Source organism: Dipodomys ordii, unplaced genomic scaffold (genome assembly GCF_000151885.1).
Source record: "Dipodomys ordii isolate 6190 unplaced genomic scaffold, Dord_2.0 Scaffold109, whole genome shotgun sequence".
Lineage (NCBI taxonomy): Eukaryota > Metazoa > Chordata > Mammalia > Rodentia > Heteromyidae > Dipodomys > Dipodomys ordii.
This window is the reverse complement of record NW_012267325.1, coordinates 724,878-740,319: the sequence shown is the minus strand read 5'-3', so window position 1 is coordinate 740,319 and position 15,442 is coordinate 724,878. Positions and strand designations below refer to the sequence as shown.

At 36.5% G+C, this 15,442-nt stretch overlaps 1 protein-coding gene across 1 annotated transcript in view; it reads left to right on the top strand.

Moving 5' to 3' along the window:
* The window catches only part of LOC105994773 (nuclear receptor coactivator 2-like), a 208,135-nt gene that overhangs the window by 132,601 nt on the left and 60,092 nt on the right, over positions 1 to 15,442 (top strand). The gene's annotated exons all lie outside the window — the stretch shown is intronic.

Sequence of the window (15,442 nt, the reverse complement as noted above, 5' to 3'; positions counted from 1 at the left end):
CTTCAGCTCAAGGCTAGCGCTCTACCACTTGAGCCACAGTGCCACTTCTGGCTTTTTTCTTTTTGCTTATGTGGTGCTGAGGAATCGAACCCAGGGCGTCAGGCATGCAAGGCAAGTGCTCTACCACTGAGCCGCCTTCCCAGCCCCTCTCACCTTCTTTTTAGCCCTAGGATTTTACAATTCTATTTGGTCATAGAAAGTGGCAGAGATTTATTAGATAATAATCCTAATCTTAGAAAGCTAGATTTTATATATATATATATATATATATATATATATAATCATCTCTGAACCTTTAGCATCTTTGGAACTCCATGGTATATAGAGTTTAAGTCCTGTTAGATTACTAGCTTTCTCAAATTCTGGTCATTTAATTTCAATTTTAACCTAGAGGTACTCCAGGGATTTCGAAGAATAAATTCACTTTATAAAGGAGATTTTCTTAAAAGTGTTTACATATGCACTAATTGGGAAGAATCTGGTGCTATAGTTTGGAGCCTCTAAAATCCTTGGATGAAGTACAAATGCTAAGATGGAAATGTAGTATGCTATTTGTGTATTATTTCATTTCATGAAGTGGTAACTTGGCAGTGTCACATTTAAAAGTGATTGCAATCCATGGTTCTTCTCCTCAGCCCTCTTTTGTGCGGGTATAATCTACTGCAGTAGTATCATAGACATTTATGCACTGCTGTTTGCATAAGCCTTTTATTGGAAATAACCCAAAAAATAGCACTCTGTCCTAGCTGAGTACAGTTGGGCCTTCTCTAAAGCTCATTTTTCTACCCGTGGAAAGAATGAAATCTCTAGTTAATGTTAGTAGGATGAAATCTGCAAGTAGAATATTGAAAATTTTTTTCATGGCTCACATCTTAATGAAAAAGGTTAGGGTCCCAATTCCTTTTAAGTTTCAAAAATGTGGTATTTAGCTATATAACACATTTTTAATGTTAAGAAGGTATTAGTTAATGTTATCAGTGACTGAAAAGTTTGTCTACTTTGTAGACAAAACATTTGGACATTAAATACATGTCACATTTTAAGCTGGGTGCCAATGGCTCATGCCTATAATCCTAGATCTCAGACGGCTGAGATCTGAGGATCATAATTCTAAGCCAGCCTGAGCAAGAAAGTCAGTGAGACTAATTCCAATTAACTACCAAAAAGCCAGAAGTAAAGCTGTGGTACAAGTGGTAGAGTGCCTGCCTTGAGGAAAAAAGCTAAAGGCCAGCACTTGGCACTGAATTAAAGCTCCAGTACTGTACTGGCACCAAATTTAAAAAAAACAAAAACTAGCAATAACTATAATTGATTATGGTCTTGTAGGTATTGAGCTGGTTGCTTCACATATAACTGTTAAATTCTTCACAATAACAATGTAGTTAGGTCCATAAAGATAAGTATCTAAAAATCAGGATAAGTAATATACTCAAACATCATATATTCAGTGTATGAATTCTTTTTTGGGGGGGGGGTCCGGTTGTGGGGCCTGAACTCCGGGCCTGGGTGCTGTCCCACTCTTTAGCTCAAGGCTAGCTCTCTACCACTTGAGCCACAGTGCCACTTCTGGCTTTTTTTCTTTTTGCTTATGTGGTACTGAGGAATCGAACCCAGGGCCTCAGACATGCAAGGCAAGCGCTCTACCACACAGCCACCTTCCTAGCCCCATAGTGTATGAATTCTAAGGCGGTGTTCTTTCTCCCTACAAAGTGGCCCCTTCAAAAGCATTTTTCCATGTTGACACATAATGACCTTTTTAAGGAAAAAGAGGTGTTCTGACCATATAGCAGAAACAGCAGGATTAGTTCTGAGCTGGGGACAAAGGGGTAAACCCAATCCCTCTAAAGTCCTAACAAATAAAGCCTGTGGGTAACTCCACCTAGATCTATTACCTCTCCAACTTAAAGCCTTTGTTCCATGTGACATAAACTAATCACTTGGGTGAAAATCAGTCATATGTTTGATCCTACAGATTATACCATGATGTGTGTACCAAGGAGAGGAGAATCTAGATGACCTGTTTTAGAATTCTCTTTGCTACAAGCCCCCTGTTGGAAATAGCTCAAAGGTCCATCAGCAGAAGAATGGATTAACAAACTATGGCATATTCATACAATGGAGTACTGTTTGGGATAAAAAGGAACAGACTTAGCATACACAAGAACATGCTGGATCTCAGAAAGAAGCCAGAACAACAAATACTAACCATATGATTCTACTTTTTTTCACTTCTAGAAAATAGCAAAACAAATCTTTACTAATAGAAAACCAGTGTATTTTAGCTGTTGGCTTACGAAGGGAGTGCAGATTGCTAGAGAAGGGCGCAGAGAACTGTCCAGAGTAATCTGAGTGTACTCATCTTCATAGGAACCCTAATTCCATCACTGCATTCATTTAATCTTGAACTTGACTCTTAAGAGCTGCGTTGTGTACTGAATATAACTTGTGCCTCAGTTATAAAGCTTAAACATTGAATTCTTACTCGATTTTTCAATTTAGAAATGAACCTCGATTATGTATAACTAGCATCATAAATGTTATAGCTAGAAACAACTTTACAAATTATCGTATCTAATTCCCTTGAAAAACACTCTTGCCTTTGTGGGAAAAAAAAAAAAAACAGCTTAAAATTGCAAACGATTAAATCTGTTGTGGCCACCTTCTACATTCAGGAGGAAAGTTAGGCAATTTTACCAATTTGTGCATGCCAGCAGAAAACATGACAGAGGGACAGATTTGCTATCAGCGATTCATCTTGAAATGTAAGCACAGAATCTGGATCAAGATATTTTACTTAGATGTGTTTGGCAGGAGACATTTTCTTACTATGATTGATCTGATCAGAGAAATGCATAGCATTTTGCTGTTACCCATATCTGGCTGAGAAAATTTGCTGAAACTCCATGTGGTTAAGAAAGGACATGTGGTATTAATGTTTGAATATCTGTGACCTCACTGTCTATGGAAGTTTGCAAGTTTACCTCAGTTTCCTTATCTATGGCAGAAGATTATTTTCATTGTCTTCCAAAATTCTAAATTGTGCATTAGTGTTTTGTTATGAAATGTTGCCATGAGCTACCATTTTTAAAATTTTAATTTGTTTTCTTAATCTGAAATAATTACTATCTCACTTGTGGAAACCTATGTTCCTGATGACTCACTATCATTTCAGGTGCCTAGCTCTTACAATTGTCTTCCAGCGTGGACATGGTCCCTTCATGACTAAGGAGAATTAGTAAACATCTACTCCATCCTATCAGAGTTACCTATTTATTAACTGGTTAATATAATTAAACAGAGTTTAGGAATTAGAACTATCAGATTTCTTTTGAGTTCTGAGAAGTCACAAGGTTTTTTTTGTGTGTGGTTAAGATTTAGGTAATAGTGATAGTATTCACTTCTGTTTAGCAGTTTCTATAGCAATTCCTGGTTTTTCTGTATTAAAGCTTATAGCTTTAGCTTGGTTTACTTAGGAATAATGTAGTTTATGTACATTGATTTTGTGAGAAACTCTTTGTTTTGATTATTCTTTATAATATCTACCCACAAAAGGACAGGTGCCATATGACTTCTATATATGAGGTTTACTTAAAGTAGTGAGATTTATAGAAACAGAGTCTAATGGTAGTTGCCAAGGGCTAGGGAGAGAGGAAATGAGGATCTAAAGTTTCAGCTCTGCAAGATGAAAAGGCTCTGAAGGTCAGTTACACAACAGTATGATTACACGGAGCATTACTGGTAAAGATGTGAAATAATACACACACACACACACACACAGACACACACACACAGACACACACACACACACACACCCTGATTAAATCTAAAGAGGTGAATATTAAAACTATTTATTGTGTTTTCATTTTTTACTTCAGGAGACTAGTATATGAAATGTGAGTTGGTTGATTTGAGATTAAAATTCTGTCTTTCCGTCATGCACTTCCCTTGTGTTGTGTGGTTCTTCCAGCGCAACTCCTTCCCTCATCTTTTTCTCCGTGTCTTTGACAACTTGTACTTGCCTTAAATGTCTTCCTAAAATCACTTTGTTAATGGATTAAAAACAGCTTTTAACATGAAACAAGGATAGCACTAATTATACAATGTGTACATGAATCATAAATATGCACAATTATGTGTCAGCCAAATATTAATGAAATAGGCAGATAGTGTAATCTTCTGTCTCTTTGTCTAGTGTTTCCACTTGTTATTGGGCACATTAATAAAAAAAAATTTCTGGAGCAGTCTCCGTGGTATTACATGTTTTGAGAGTCAGTTGTTTTTCAGAAAGAAATCAAATTGACCCATCAAGGGATTTTTTTAAAAACTGTTTTTGTTTTAGTTATGGAAATGGGTTTTTCTTTCCCTTAGCACAATTTATAAATTACTTGTTGAGAATCTAATTGTAATAAGAGTATATTTTGGTGTTAAATGTGTGTTTATATGTGTTTTTACTAATACAGGGAATTAGTTCCCAGCATGTGAGTAGCTATAATGTCTCCAAAGCCTTCATTATGCCAAATTTGTCTGATTTATATCACTGTAGGCAAAGCTCAAGAGAGAACGGGGTGCATAGATTTTCCCTTCTGACAGGCCCACTTGGTTTTGCTGTTTGTAAGGAGGGTTCGAGGTCAGTGTGCTGTATCGAATGAAAGGAACACTGGGCATTACAACGTTTGTTTTGAGCAGTTATTTTTAGCATCAGATTTAGATACTATTTTCATTTTAAGGGTTGCCTTTTTGCTTATTATGCATTTAAAAAGGATATGATTTTGGAAGTATATGTATGCATGTGTGCATTACGTGTACATGTTGTGTTTATATGAGAGTAAGAGACTAAGGTGTGTGTGAGAGAGAGAGAGAGAAAAAGAGAGAGAGAGAAAGAAAAGAGGAAGAGAGAGAAGGAGAAAAAGACATCCCCTTAATAGCGGGGGGGGGGTAGAGGCTTACTCAGTCTATTATCATAAAGCTCTGCTAATGTAGCTTCTGTGTCATGTGACTGCAGAAAAAGCTATTATCTCAATGAAAAGGAAACCAGTTTTTAGAGCAAGCGATAGAATAGAAGCAAGAGGAATTTTCGAGTGTTCCACCATGCTGGATTGTCAAAGGGGGATCTGTCTGATCAGCAGCTAAAAAAGGATTTGTGTGGCTAGTTTGTCAGCTATCGTTAGGAACAAACGATAGAGGAGCTGAGTCGAGCGGCAGGGTGCTCAGCATGTGCTTAGGTTTACATCAAGACATAATGTGGGCTTGGGTTAATAGAGGAGATTTATCTCTCAGGCAGTGCATTTATTGCTAATTGTGGGGGTTTGGGTTTGTTTTGAAGAGTGATGTATGGTATTTGTATTTGCATCACTGGTGAAGATAAAGAGACCTGCTGAGCTCTGATTTGAACTGCAGAGGCTGTGGACAATTACAAGGTGTGTTTCAGAAGTGCTCTGACTTAATATTTGATAATGTTCTTGGAATTCTGTGTGCTTGTGGATTGGATGTGCGTTGTTGAAGGGAGAACGGAGCATGACAACCAGGCAGTGATAATGTTCTTAGGAACAAATAGATACAATGTGACCCAAATTGATTCTGTGGTCCTTATTTCTTTTGTGTTTGTTTAGTGTTTAAAAATTACTTGCAGGTTTTTTTTTATTGGTGTGGCCGAATACAGTGTCTTGCTTGTTTTTAGGAAGTATTTTGGCAAATATTTTCTAAAAGAAGACTCTTAATTATTGCAAGCCTTAATTTCTAAGGGAAAAAATAACTATAAGCTTTAGATTTGTATCTCTATCGTTATTTTCATTATTCTTTTGTAATTTCAAGCTTAAAGATGCTTGCAGCGAATTTGAAATTATCTAATTTTTGTTTAGATAATAAGTAGCCATTTCTTTTTTTTTTTTCTGGCTAAGGCCTCCATTGGATGACTTCTGTTGATGTTGTCATGTGTAATGCCTAACTCTGATTTATCCTTGTGCTACAGTCTGCAGAAAACTAAACAACATTCATTTCATCTCTATAGCCTGTGCTTGCCTACTTTTCTTCATGATGATGTACCTTTCTCTTAACCTTGGGAGGTATAAGTACTTCAAAGTCTGAGATCATAAGCTTGATCAGAAAAGGGTTAACTATTATACAGTATTTACCCGAGGTTTCATTTACTTAGTTTTTTCATTTAACTTCTAGAGCATATGTGTTCAACTTGAAGTGGGGGATGTTTTCAAGTCACAGTTGATTTTTTTTAATTGATGTTAGAGGGGGTAAGGAATCAGTCTATTCATCCACTGTGTAGACAGTTTAACAAAAGAAGTAATTCTTGCTATCTTTTCCAATATAGGATGCTAAGAGCAACTCAAACATAATTTTTAATTATGTTGAGTACAGGAAATTTTCCTTCCTTATAATACCTGCAAACCGTATCTTAGTATAATATAGTTTAATAAATCATTAATCTTATTAAATGAGATTTTCTTTAAAAAAAAAAAAAAAGCAACAACAACTCACTAACACCCATAGTAGCCTGTTGTTAACTTGGTTTAAATAGACAGCTAACTAACTATAACTATGATTCTGGATTTTTTTTTTAACTGTAGAGCTGTATCCTCATTTTAAAAGTAGGCTAACAAGTTTCAGTCTTGAAGACTCTAGCCTCAAATTTTAATTATTTTGAATAATAAAAATTTTGAAGTTGCAAATTTGTGCTTTATTTTCCTTTGTTTTTTTTTTTTAACTTATGGTGACTCCTTCAAATGAGAGTAAGATTTTTAGATTGTGGAAGGTGGCTTTTTTTTTTTTTTGTAGCCTATATTATTATAAAACTTAGTGAAACTGGGGAAACAAAGGCAAATTAACTGGAACCCAACTTGAGTAAGTGTAATCACACTGCACCTTCCTTTTTCCCCCTTAGGCTATTCAGAATATGTATTTTCCTCATGACTTTAGGCATGACTTTTCACACTAGCAGTCTTAGATGGGTAATTTTAAACGAGTTTATGTTTTCTTTGTATATGACATAAATATTCATTTTATTTCTACTCCTAAAACTATTTTATTATAAAAGTTTATTGTAATTATAACGCTTTTATTTTTGGATTTGGGGTGCGGAGGAATTGTGAGGAAGAGTAATTCCTGGGCTTCGCACATGCTAGCCAAGCACTCTAGACACTGAGCTATTCCTCAGCCCCAGTTTTTGTTCTTGATAATATCTTCTTCCTAGTACTTAAAGCCTTTCTAGGGCTTTCATAAACAGCTTAATATTCTGTGTTATCTACAAACATGTTTACTTATGGAGGATGGGGAATGAGGAAGCATTCTGTCCACATTGTTAGAGTTAAAAAGACAGAAGTTTTTACCTCAGGGAGGTGTCTAAACAAGCCAGAGGACTAGCTTGCAGATCCTGCTACACTTCAGAATTCCAACCACAATATTAACCACAAATATTATAATCGGGTCTGATCTTGTTGGACTGAAGGAGTTTGTTTCTTGGAGCGATTTTTAATTTGTAGGAAAGATAGGGTAAAAAAAAAAGGAATTAATAGTGAATTTAGTATTCAGTGTTGTGAACTTCAATGAAACATTCTTATAGGAGGACCTCTGTGGTTTTTGAGGAAGTAAAAATTTTGGAAAGGTTAGGTAGGGTTAAAGTATTATACAATATTCTAAACACAGTTTAATTCTCTGGAAGTCATGGAAATATGTAATTCATGAAGTAAAAAAAGGCAGTATCTGAGGCAGCATATATTTTTAGGGTATCTTTACAGGCTTACTCTAAAATTTACTATTAGAAATGCTGGAAGAGGCTTAGGATCAGTTGTTTACCCATTTCTTTCACAATACTGTGGTCTTTGACTTTGAGAGGCTAGGCTTGACATTTCTGATGTGTTTTAGTTGCAGTAATAACTTGTAACTAGTTCACAGTAAACATGCAGTGTTAGACCTTGTAGGATAACAGTCACAAAGACAGCATAACACACATACATTTCTTTTAATTGTAAAGGTATTCGTTTTTGCTATTTGTGTTTTACTAATGACTTTGTAAGAAACACCAAATATTATAATTTTCTTTTTTTTCCTTTGGGAGTACTGTAATTGGAACTCCAGCTTGCTTGGCTTGCTTGCTTAGGACTGTCACACTACCACTTGATTCATGCCTCCAGTCCTGTTTTTTTGCTGATTAACAAACATAGAGTCTCAAGAACTTTTTTGCACAGGCTGGCCTTGATATCTAGGTTTCAGCCTCCTGTGTGCCTAGGATTGCAAGTATGAGTGACCCACTAGTACCGAGCGTAAATACTATAACCTTGACTTTGGATGAATTAATTCTTAGAAAATCAGTCATAATGAAGACATACATTGAGATAGAAGCTAGACATTTGTTTTTATCATTTAAGATACCAACTTAAAAGAATAATTAATTGGTTAGAGTAAATGGAAGAAGCATATTATGAAACATACATTTAAAATACATGCTTTTGTAAATCTTTAGACTTCCATCAAATAGGATGACAAATCTTATGTTCAAATCTCAGATTCAAATCTCAGATAAGAACCTCTGGTGTTATAGCTCAAGTGTTACAGACCTTTCCTAAAAGGTTCAAGACTCTTAGGTCAAACTCTATTAGCACCAAAAAAGAACTTTAAAAAACTTTTATTAATTGTCCTTTAATTTCCTGTTTTAACATTGGACGTTCTGTTTTCATGTTGTATATGTATGTTAAAGATTACATTTTGCCTGGGCACTTGTGGCTCACACCTGTAATCCTAGCTACTCAGGAGGCTGAGATTTGAGGATGCAGGTTTGAAGCCAACCTGGGCAGCAAAGTCAGTGAGACTCATCCCACAGAAATGGAGCTGTGGCAAGTGGCAGAGTACTAGCCTTGAGCACAAAAGCTCAGGGACAGTACCCAGACCCTGAATTCAATCTCTAGGACCAACTGGAACCACACACACACACATACACACACACACACATACATACACACACACACACACACACACACACACACACGCACACATTGGTGGTGGTGCATTCCTTAGCCAAAGCAGTACTAGTTTTCTTTGCTCTGAACCTAAACTTTATATAATAGGGCTTTTTAGGAGTTAGGCACTGGTCTTTGGGTTTTGCCTTTGTTAATTCATTTAGTCCTACAACACTACAGGTTATACTATCCTGTGTCTATAATTGAAGAAACTGAAGCACAGAAAAGGTAAAATATGTTATACAAACTCACACAGCCAATAAGTAGTGGAGCAGGATTCAGCTACAAATCACTGTGTATTCTGAATTCCAATGAAATTGCTGACTGATTCTAGAATCTTAGGGTGAATATAGTGACAAGGAAAACTATGGGAAGGTTTTGAATGTTTTGTGCTTCTAATGATCTTCCTGTTTTATTTCAAATATGTTAGGAATAAAGCATTGCTTAAATGATGTTTGGTTTTTATTGCAAAGAAATATTTATCATGGAGATTGCCTCACAGCTGATTCAAGTGCACGTTAAGGAGGGGTGACTGAGATGGTTCAGAAAAAGGGAGGATGAAGTATCATGCATCGCCATGCGATTAAGAGAGAAGAAAAGCCCTGTAGTTAGTCATCTGAAAGGCATGGTACATATTTCTTTACTTAACTGCTTCTCCTTTGCTTTGGTGGCTGGAGACCTTGCTGTCCTTTACTCAAGGCATTTCTCTAATTACAAGCGGAAATACAGAAACTGAAGAGGATCCAAGTTAAGATCCTAGAATATAAACTGCCAACTTGATATTGATCACAATTCTCTTTACATCTGTGACCATTTCCTAGAGATGAATTCTTGTCTGTGTGGTTTTGTTAGGTGGGTATCTCCTGTACGTTGTAGACTGTGCTATTTTAAGTTGTATTTGTCATTTTTTGTTTCTATAACAAAATACCTAAGGTAAGCCAACTTTATAAAGAAAAGAGATTTATTTTGGCTCATTCTTCCAGAGGTTCAAAGCCAACATCAGGCTGCCTTATTATTTCAGTCTGTGGTGATTGCTCACAGGATATTTCTGTCTTGGTGTTATTTAGAGTGTAGAGGACAGCATGTGTAAAGAACAGAAGAAAACATTAAGTAGTTGTATTTTATAGATGTACACATGTGCCAAAGACCAGCGAGGATATGCTAAGGAGCAGAAAGGTATAGATCCTTCCTAAAGCCCATAGTCTTTGACTCACTAACTGCAGGTTAGAATCATTTCAAGTCTACGTTCCTTAGTAGGATGTAAAGTCTTTTGGTCTGTATCTACCCTTCTACCTTATTCTTCAAGCATAGTCAGCTATTCATATATTTTGCCTTTGGAGTACAACTGTCTATTCTCCTTATTTACAGGAGCTATATTTTACTATGAAGTCACAACAAACCTCTGAATTAGTAAATATTAGGCTCCTAAGGGAAATACTGGTTAGGTTTCTGGGATCTTCTAGTCACATTTAATGACTGCAGCATATCCAGTCATTGTGTACTCTACCTATGTGTGTTTCTGGATAGTAGAAACGCTTTATTTATTATATAACATTGTTTCATTAACTCATGACCATTAGAGTTCAAGCTCCTATGTAAGCAGACTTTTGTGTGTTCTCTCTATAAGCACATCACAACTTTCTTGCCCTTAAGAACACTACATAGGGGGCTGGGAAGGTGGCTCAGTGGTAGAGTACTTGCCTTGCACGCATGAGGCCCTGGGTTTGATTCCTCAGCACCACATAAACAAAAAGAAAAAAAAAAGCTGGAAGTGGTGCTGTGGCTCAAGTGGTAGAGCGCTAGCCTTGAGCTGAAGAGCTGAGGGACAGCGCCCAGGCCCAGAGTTCAGTCCCCATGACCGAACCCCCAAAAAAAGAAAAAGAAAAAAAGAACACTACATAGTACTTCAGTACTACAGCTGCAGGGAATCTTAAACAGAAAAGACAGTAAATGTGACCCTAGATAGACTGAAAAATGGATACTTGTTTTACAATATGAGAGCAGGAAGGAGGTAGCCTCTCCCTATTCAAATAGAGAGTGTTGTTTATGGAGTACTTACAATGTGCCAAGTGTTTCAGATAATAATCCTAGTTATAAAGGCAGCTAATTTGTTTGAAACCTTTATACCATCTACATATCATCACCCTTGTATCTTTTTTGTGTATAATATTTAATGTTTATTCTAAACAATAGTATGTAAAACGTATTTACAAAATCTCATATGGGACTCAAATATTTTAAATTTAGGATGTGGACTTGCCAGTTTACAAGGTATAAAGAAAGAGAACAACTGTTATCTGAACTTTATGTAAAGAGAATTTTAGCACTTTATTACATTGAGTCAAATGCTCTTAAATGTATTTTCTATCATTTTAGTACATTCAGTGGAGGAAGAAAACAGGTTTGCATGTATTTGGGTCTCAAGAATTGCTACCTTACCTTTAGCTAAAATAAACTACAGTTGAAAATGAACTTTACAGCTTTGGTGGGGAGGAAGAAGTTGGGGAGGTGGGGAGGGAAGGGATGATAGGGGAAAAACAAAAGAGGGGGTAACAATGCTCTATAGGAAAAATATTCATTACCTTACTCATCCCCTTTGTACCGTATCATTACAATAAAAAATGTATATTTAAAAAAATCCTCAGTCTAGATTACACTAAATATAAACCCTTAGACCAACATACTAAAGTATTTAGTTTAACAGGGTCTGTTAGGTGTCTAGTCACTACTACCTTCCATCTTTTTCTTTCCTAAATTTATTCTGCCGTAGTCTTCACTTACTCTCACATGCCTTTTTTTCCATCAAACATCATTTCTCAGGATCGATGGATTTGAATAATCATTAAGCCTGTGTATACCCTCACAAGGTACTGGTTAGTTCACCTTTTTTGGTTAGTAAAAGAACGTTCCATACAGATCCAAAAGTCGTTTATTTCTTTAAAATGAAAGATAAGCTATTTGATGACTAGTAGGTAACCACTCAGTGAAAACATATCAAAAACTCACATTTTATGTATACCAAATGATTATAATACATACTTTTATCTCTTGCATACAAACTTGAGAAATAAATATTATTTCCAAGTATTTCAGACATGGAAACTGAGGTTCACTAAAGTTAACACCTTTCCCAAAGTTGCCCAGCTAGTAAATGATTAAAAACAAGACATGACTTGAAAGATTTGTAATCTGCAGGTTCAGGAACCCTGAGGCAAAGTTAGGAGATAAAAATAATTTAACTAGATCAGGTATAGAAAGGAGCAGACTTAGAGTTTATAGTTTGATCTGTATCCCCCAGATCAAAACCCTCACATGCATTTGAGTGTTTGTGTGAGTGCCTAACTACTGAGATCCAGAAGAACTATGCAGATGAGAGGACTTACAAGCTGTAAAACTTGAGAACCACTGGACAAAGACCTCCCCTCTGTCAGCTTCTCTGCCTCTGTTCTACCATCCACTCAAGCCTTTCCCACTCCTGTTGCTCATCTTTGTGGCCTCCTAACTCTCTTATAGGTGACTCTGTGAACGTTTAATTATCTAGTGGTTTCTCCCTAAGTATCTTTTTGCCTCAACAACTCTCTTCTATTTCCCAAAGACAAAGAATGCCTTTGACCCAACTATTCACCCCTTTATCTTTGGATAGAACTTTTGTGTCCAGCAGCCCCCAAGGGCCCCTGGGCAGACTGTAGGCTGGATGCCTGCCTCAGACATCTGTGAGGAGTAATTTCTCAGGGTCTGGTGATGGTTCTTTGAGGTAAGAAGCTTGATAAAAGTTGCCTCCCATGGAATAGCTGTTTTCATGTCCTCAGGAAGGTCTGGAGCAGGCATTGTTCAGTTTAGAACAGGGCACATCTGTTTGAAACTGCAACAGATACCAAGGTCTGTGAGACTCTAACTCTTGTATTTCTTTATATTAGAAGTCCAGTTTGAATCCTATCATATTTCTGCATATCTTTCTCTTGAGGAATAAATTGGGATATATGTTTATATGAATTAACCAGTGTTGAATTAGTAATAGTTCCCTGCAGGGTTTTAAGGCTCCTTTGCCCTCCCCTGGTTTGATCTCACATCACTTTCTGATTATTTTAGCTCTCCTTAAGTAACCCCAAGACAATTGGAATTAGACCTTGAAATGTAATTTTCTAATGAATTTGGTTGAAATGTTGTCAAGGCACTTTGGATTTGGTAGTGACAAAGTAACAGATATGTGTATAAGTGCTTTCTTATATAAAAAACCCACAAAGTAAGTGGACCCCATTTTATTTTGGGCCATTAAGAATAGATGCTTCACTAGAATCAAGGGTCTGTACTGCAGCTGTGAAGACATTGAGGACATAGAGGAGCACTACTGTCCTGAATGTCCATTCTACCTAAGGTTAGTACCATTTTGTAGTTAAAGCAAATAATTTCCTGTTGGTTGCAGCTGGTACCTGGAAGTTCTGGGAGCAATCTGTGATGTATTAAAGTGTCACTGACTTTAAATAAGTTCAGAGAAAATGGAAGATCCTATTTCCTTAGTAGTGCTAATAGGAAAATCAAGAGTCTGATTTCTTCATTCCTTAGCATGAGATCAGCAGCTTTTGGCTCCTCTGTTGGAGTTTCCGTTCACATTGGAAGGCCAGCAGTTAGCTAAATGTGTGTGGATGCTGACTGTACCTGGAAGTGTTCTCATGATGGTAACAGCCTATCCAGAGATAGGCATTCACAATTGCAAGATAATATATTTTTTAATGTCAAAGTGTGACACATTATGGGCAGAACCTTATCCTTGCAGTTAGCTTGGTTTGAAACCTCAGATCTTGAACAGGTCAGTAAACATCTCTGAAATTTGTGTTTAACTCGGTAAAATGGGGGACAGTATCTGCTCTGTAGAACTCTAAAAGCTAAATACCACAGGGTCTGACAACAATTACCGAACACCTAATAAATTAGAAAGGGAGCATCCAAAATGCTAGCATTCCAGATTTTCTTCCAATAGATGCCCTAACTGGTAAGGTCTTTGCAGAAACTCTAAATTTTTTAAATCCTAAGATCTGAAATATTCCTTATCCCAGGCATTTAGAATAAGGTATACTTCATTTTGAGTTTGTTGTCAAAATTGCATATTTTGCCACTGTGGCATCTCTTCTCTTTGGAATGTCCTTTCAACACACACAGTAGATGTGTTCTCATCTGTGATTGTTTCCCTAGTAGCTTACCACATATTCTGTACTCTCCCTCCCTCTCCTTCCCTTTCTCCCTCTCTTCTTCCTTCTTTCTATCTCTCTGTGTATATGTATATGTGTGCATCGCTGGCTAATTTCCCCATAAACCTCTTAGAGCTGGATCTCTGTACAGAATCTCATGTTTTGATCTGAATCACAGAATTCTAATTTTGCTTTTGTTCTTACAGTCTAAGAGTAAATTTATTTTAATGTTTAGCATCAAGTAAATTAGTTACATCATATTCAGCTTGCAACCAGCTAAACTCCCCTGGAATTTTCACTCAAATAACTGGCATCTTGGTTTCTCTTACTTAGAATTTCATACACTTAATTGTTTTTCAGCTTGGTTGGTTTGCAAACTTCTGTGTTTTACCTTTTACAGGCTAGCTCTGAGGACTAAGCTAATACTTTCTTACAGGTTAATATCAAAACTTTAAAAAAAACTTACTAGGGAAAAATACTGGTAACAATTATCTATTTGAAGAGATGAAGTGGACCCTAGAAGAAGCGGAGAGTAGTGAAATGAATGTCAGGTGAGAAGACAGCATAGGAGCTGTAAAGCATTCAACACATGCAAGTCTAGAGTTAGACAGCAACAATTCTAGTCCCACCTCCAGCATCAGTGCCTGCTGACCTTAGCTTTGTTTTGGAGAATGATAATAATTCAGAGTCAATTGTGAGTCAAACTTAATAATACAGATATTTTATGGTGTCGTTATAAATGTTCAATAATGTTACCTATTTTGGTGAAATCATTTTATTTAAACTCTAGTAGTTTGTGAAGCAATTTATCTCATAAACCATAATTATTCAGATGTCAGGCAGCCTAATAAGGGCCTAGAATTTTTAAAAATGCTTAGCTTCTGCCCTTTAAGAAGCAGAATAAGAAACACAGAAGATAATTATGACATGTTAACGATAGAGTTATATATAAGCTGTTACACAGAGATGGACAACAACGTAGGGGTGGGAGATATTAGAGTTGGTTTTAGGAGTTAAGAGAGTGTTAACTAGAAGAAGAAAGATCTCTGTGTTATTCCTTAAAGGACAAGCCAAAGACTGAGGAAGAGGAGGTATATAGTAGGTTAAAAAACCCTGTAGCTTACAGGTTTGGCTAACAGGACAGGAGATGAGCCTATAGAAACAGGCAAGAGCAGTATCCTGAAATGCCTTGGCTGACTTTTGAGGAAACAGGGTTTCTTTCTAAGGGAACTGAGTAACTAAAGATGCTAAACAAGGAAATAATCAGAAAGCAAGGAGACTGGTGTTGGAAAA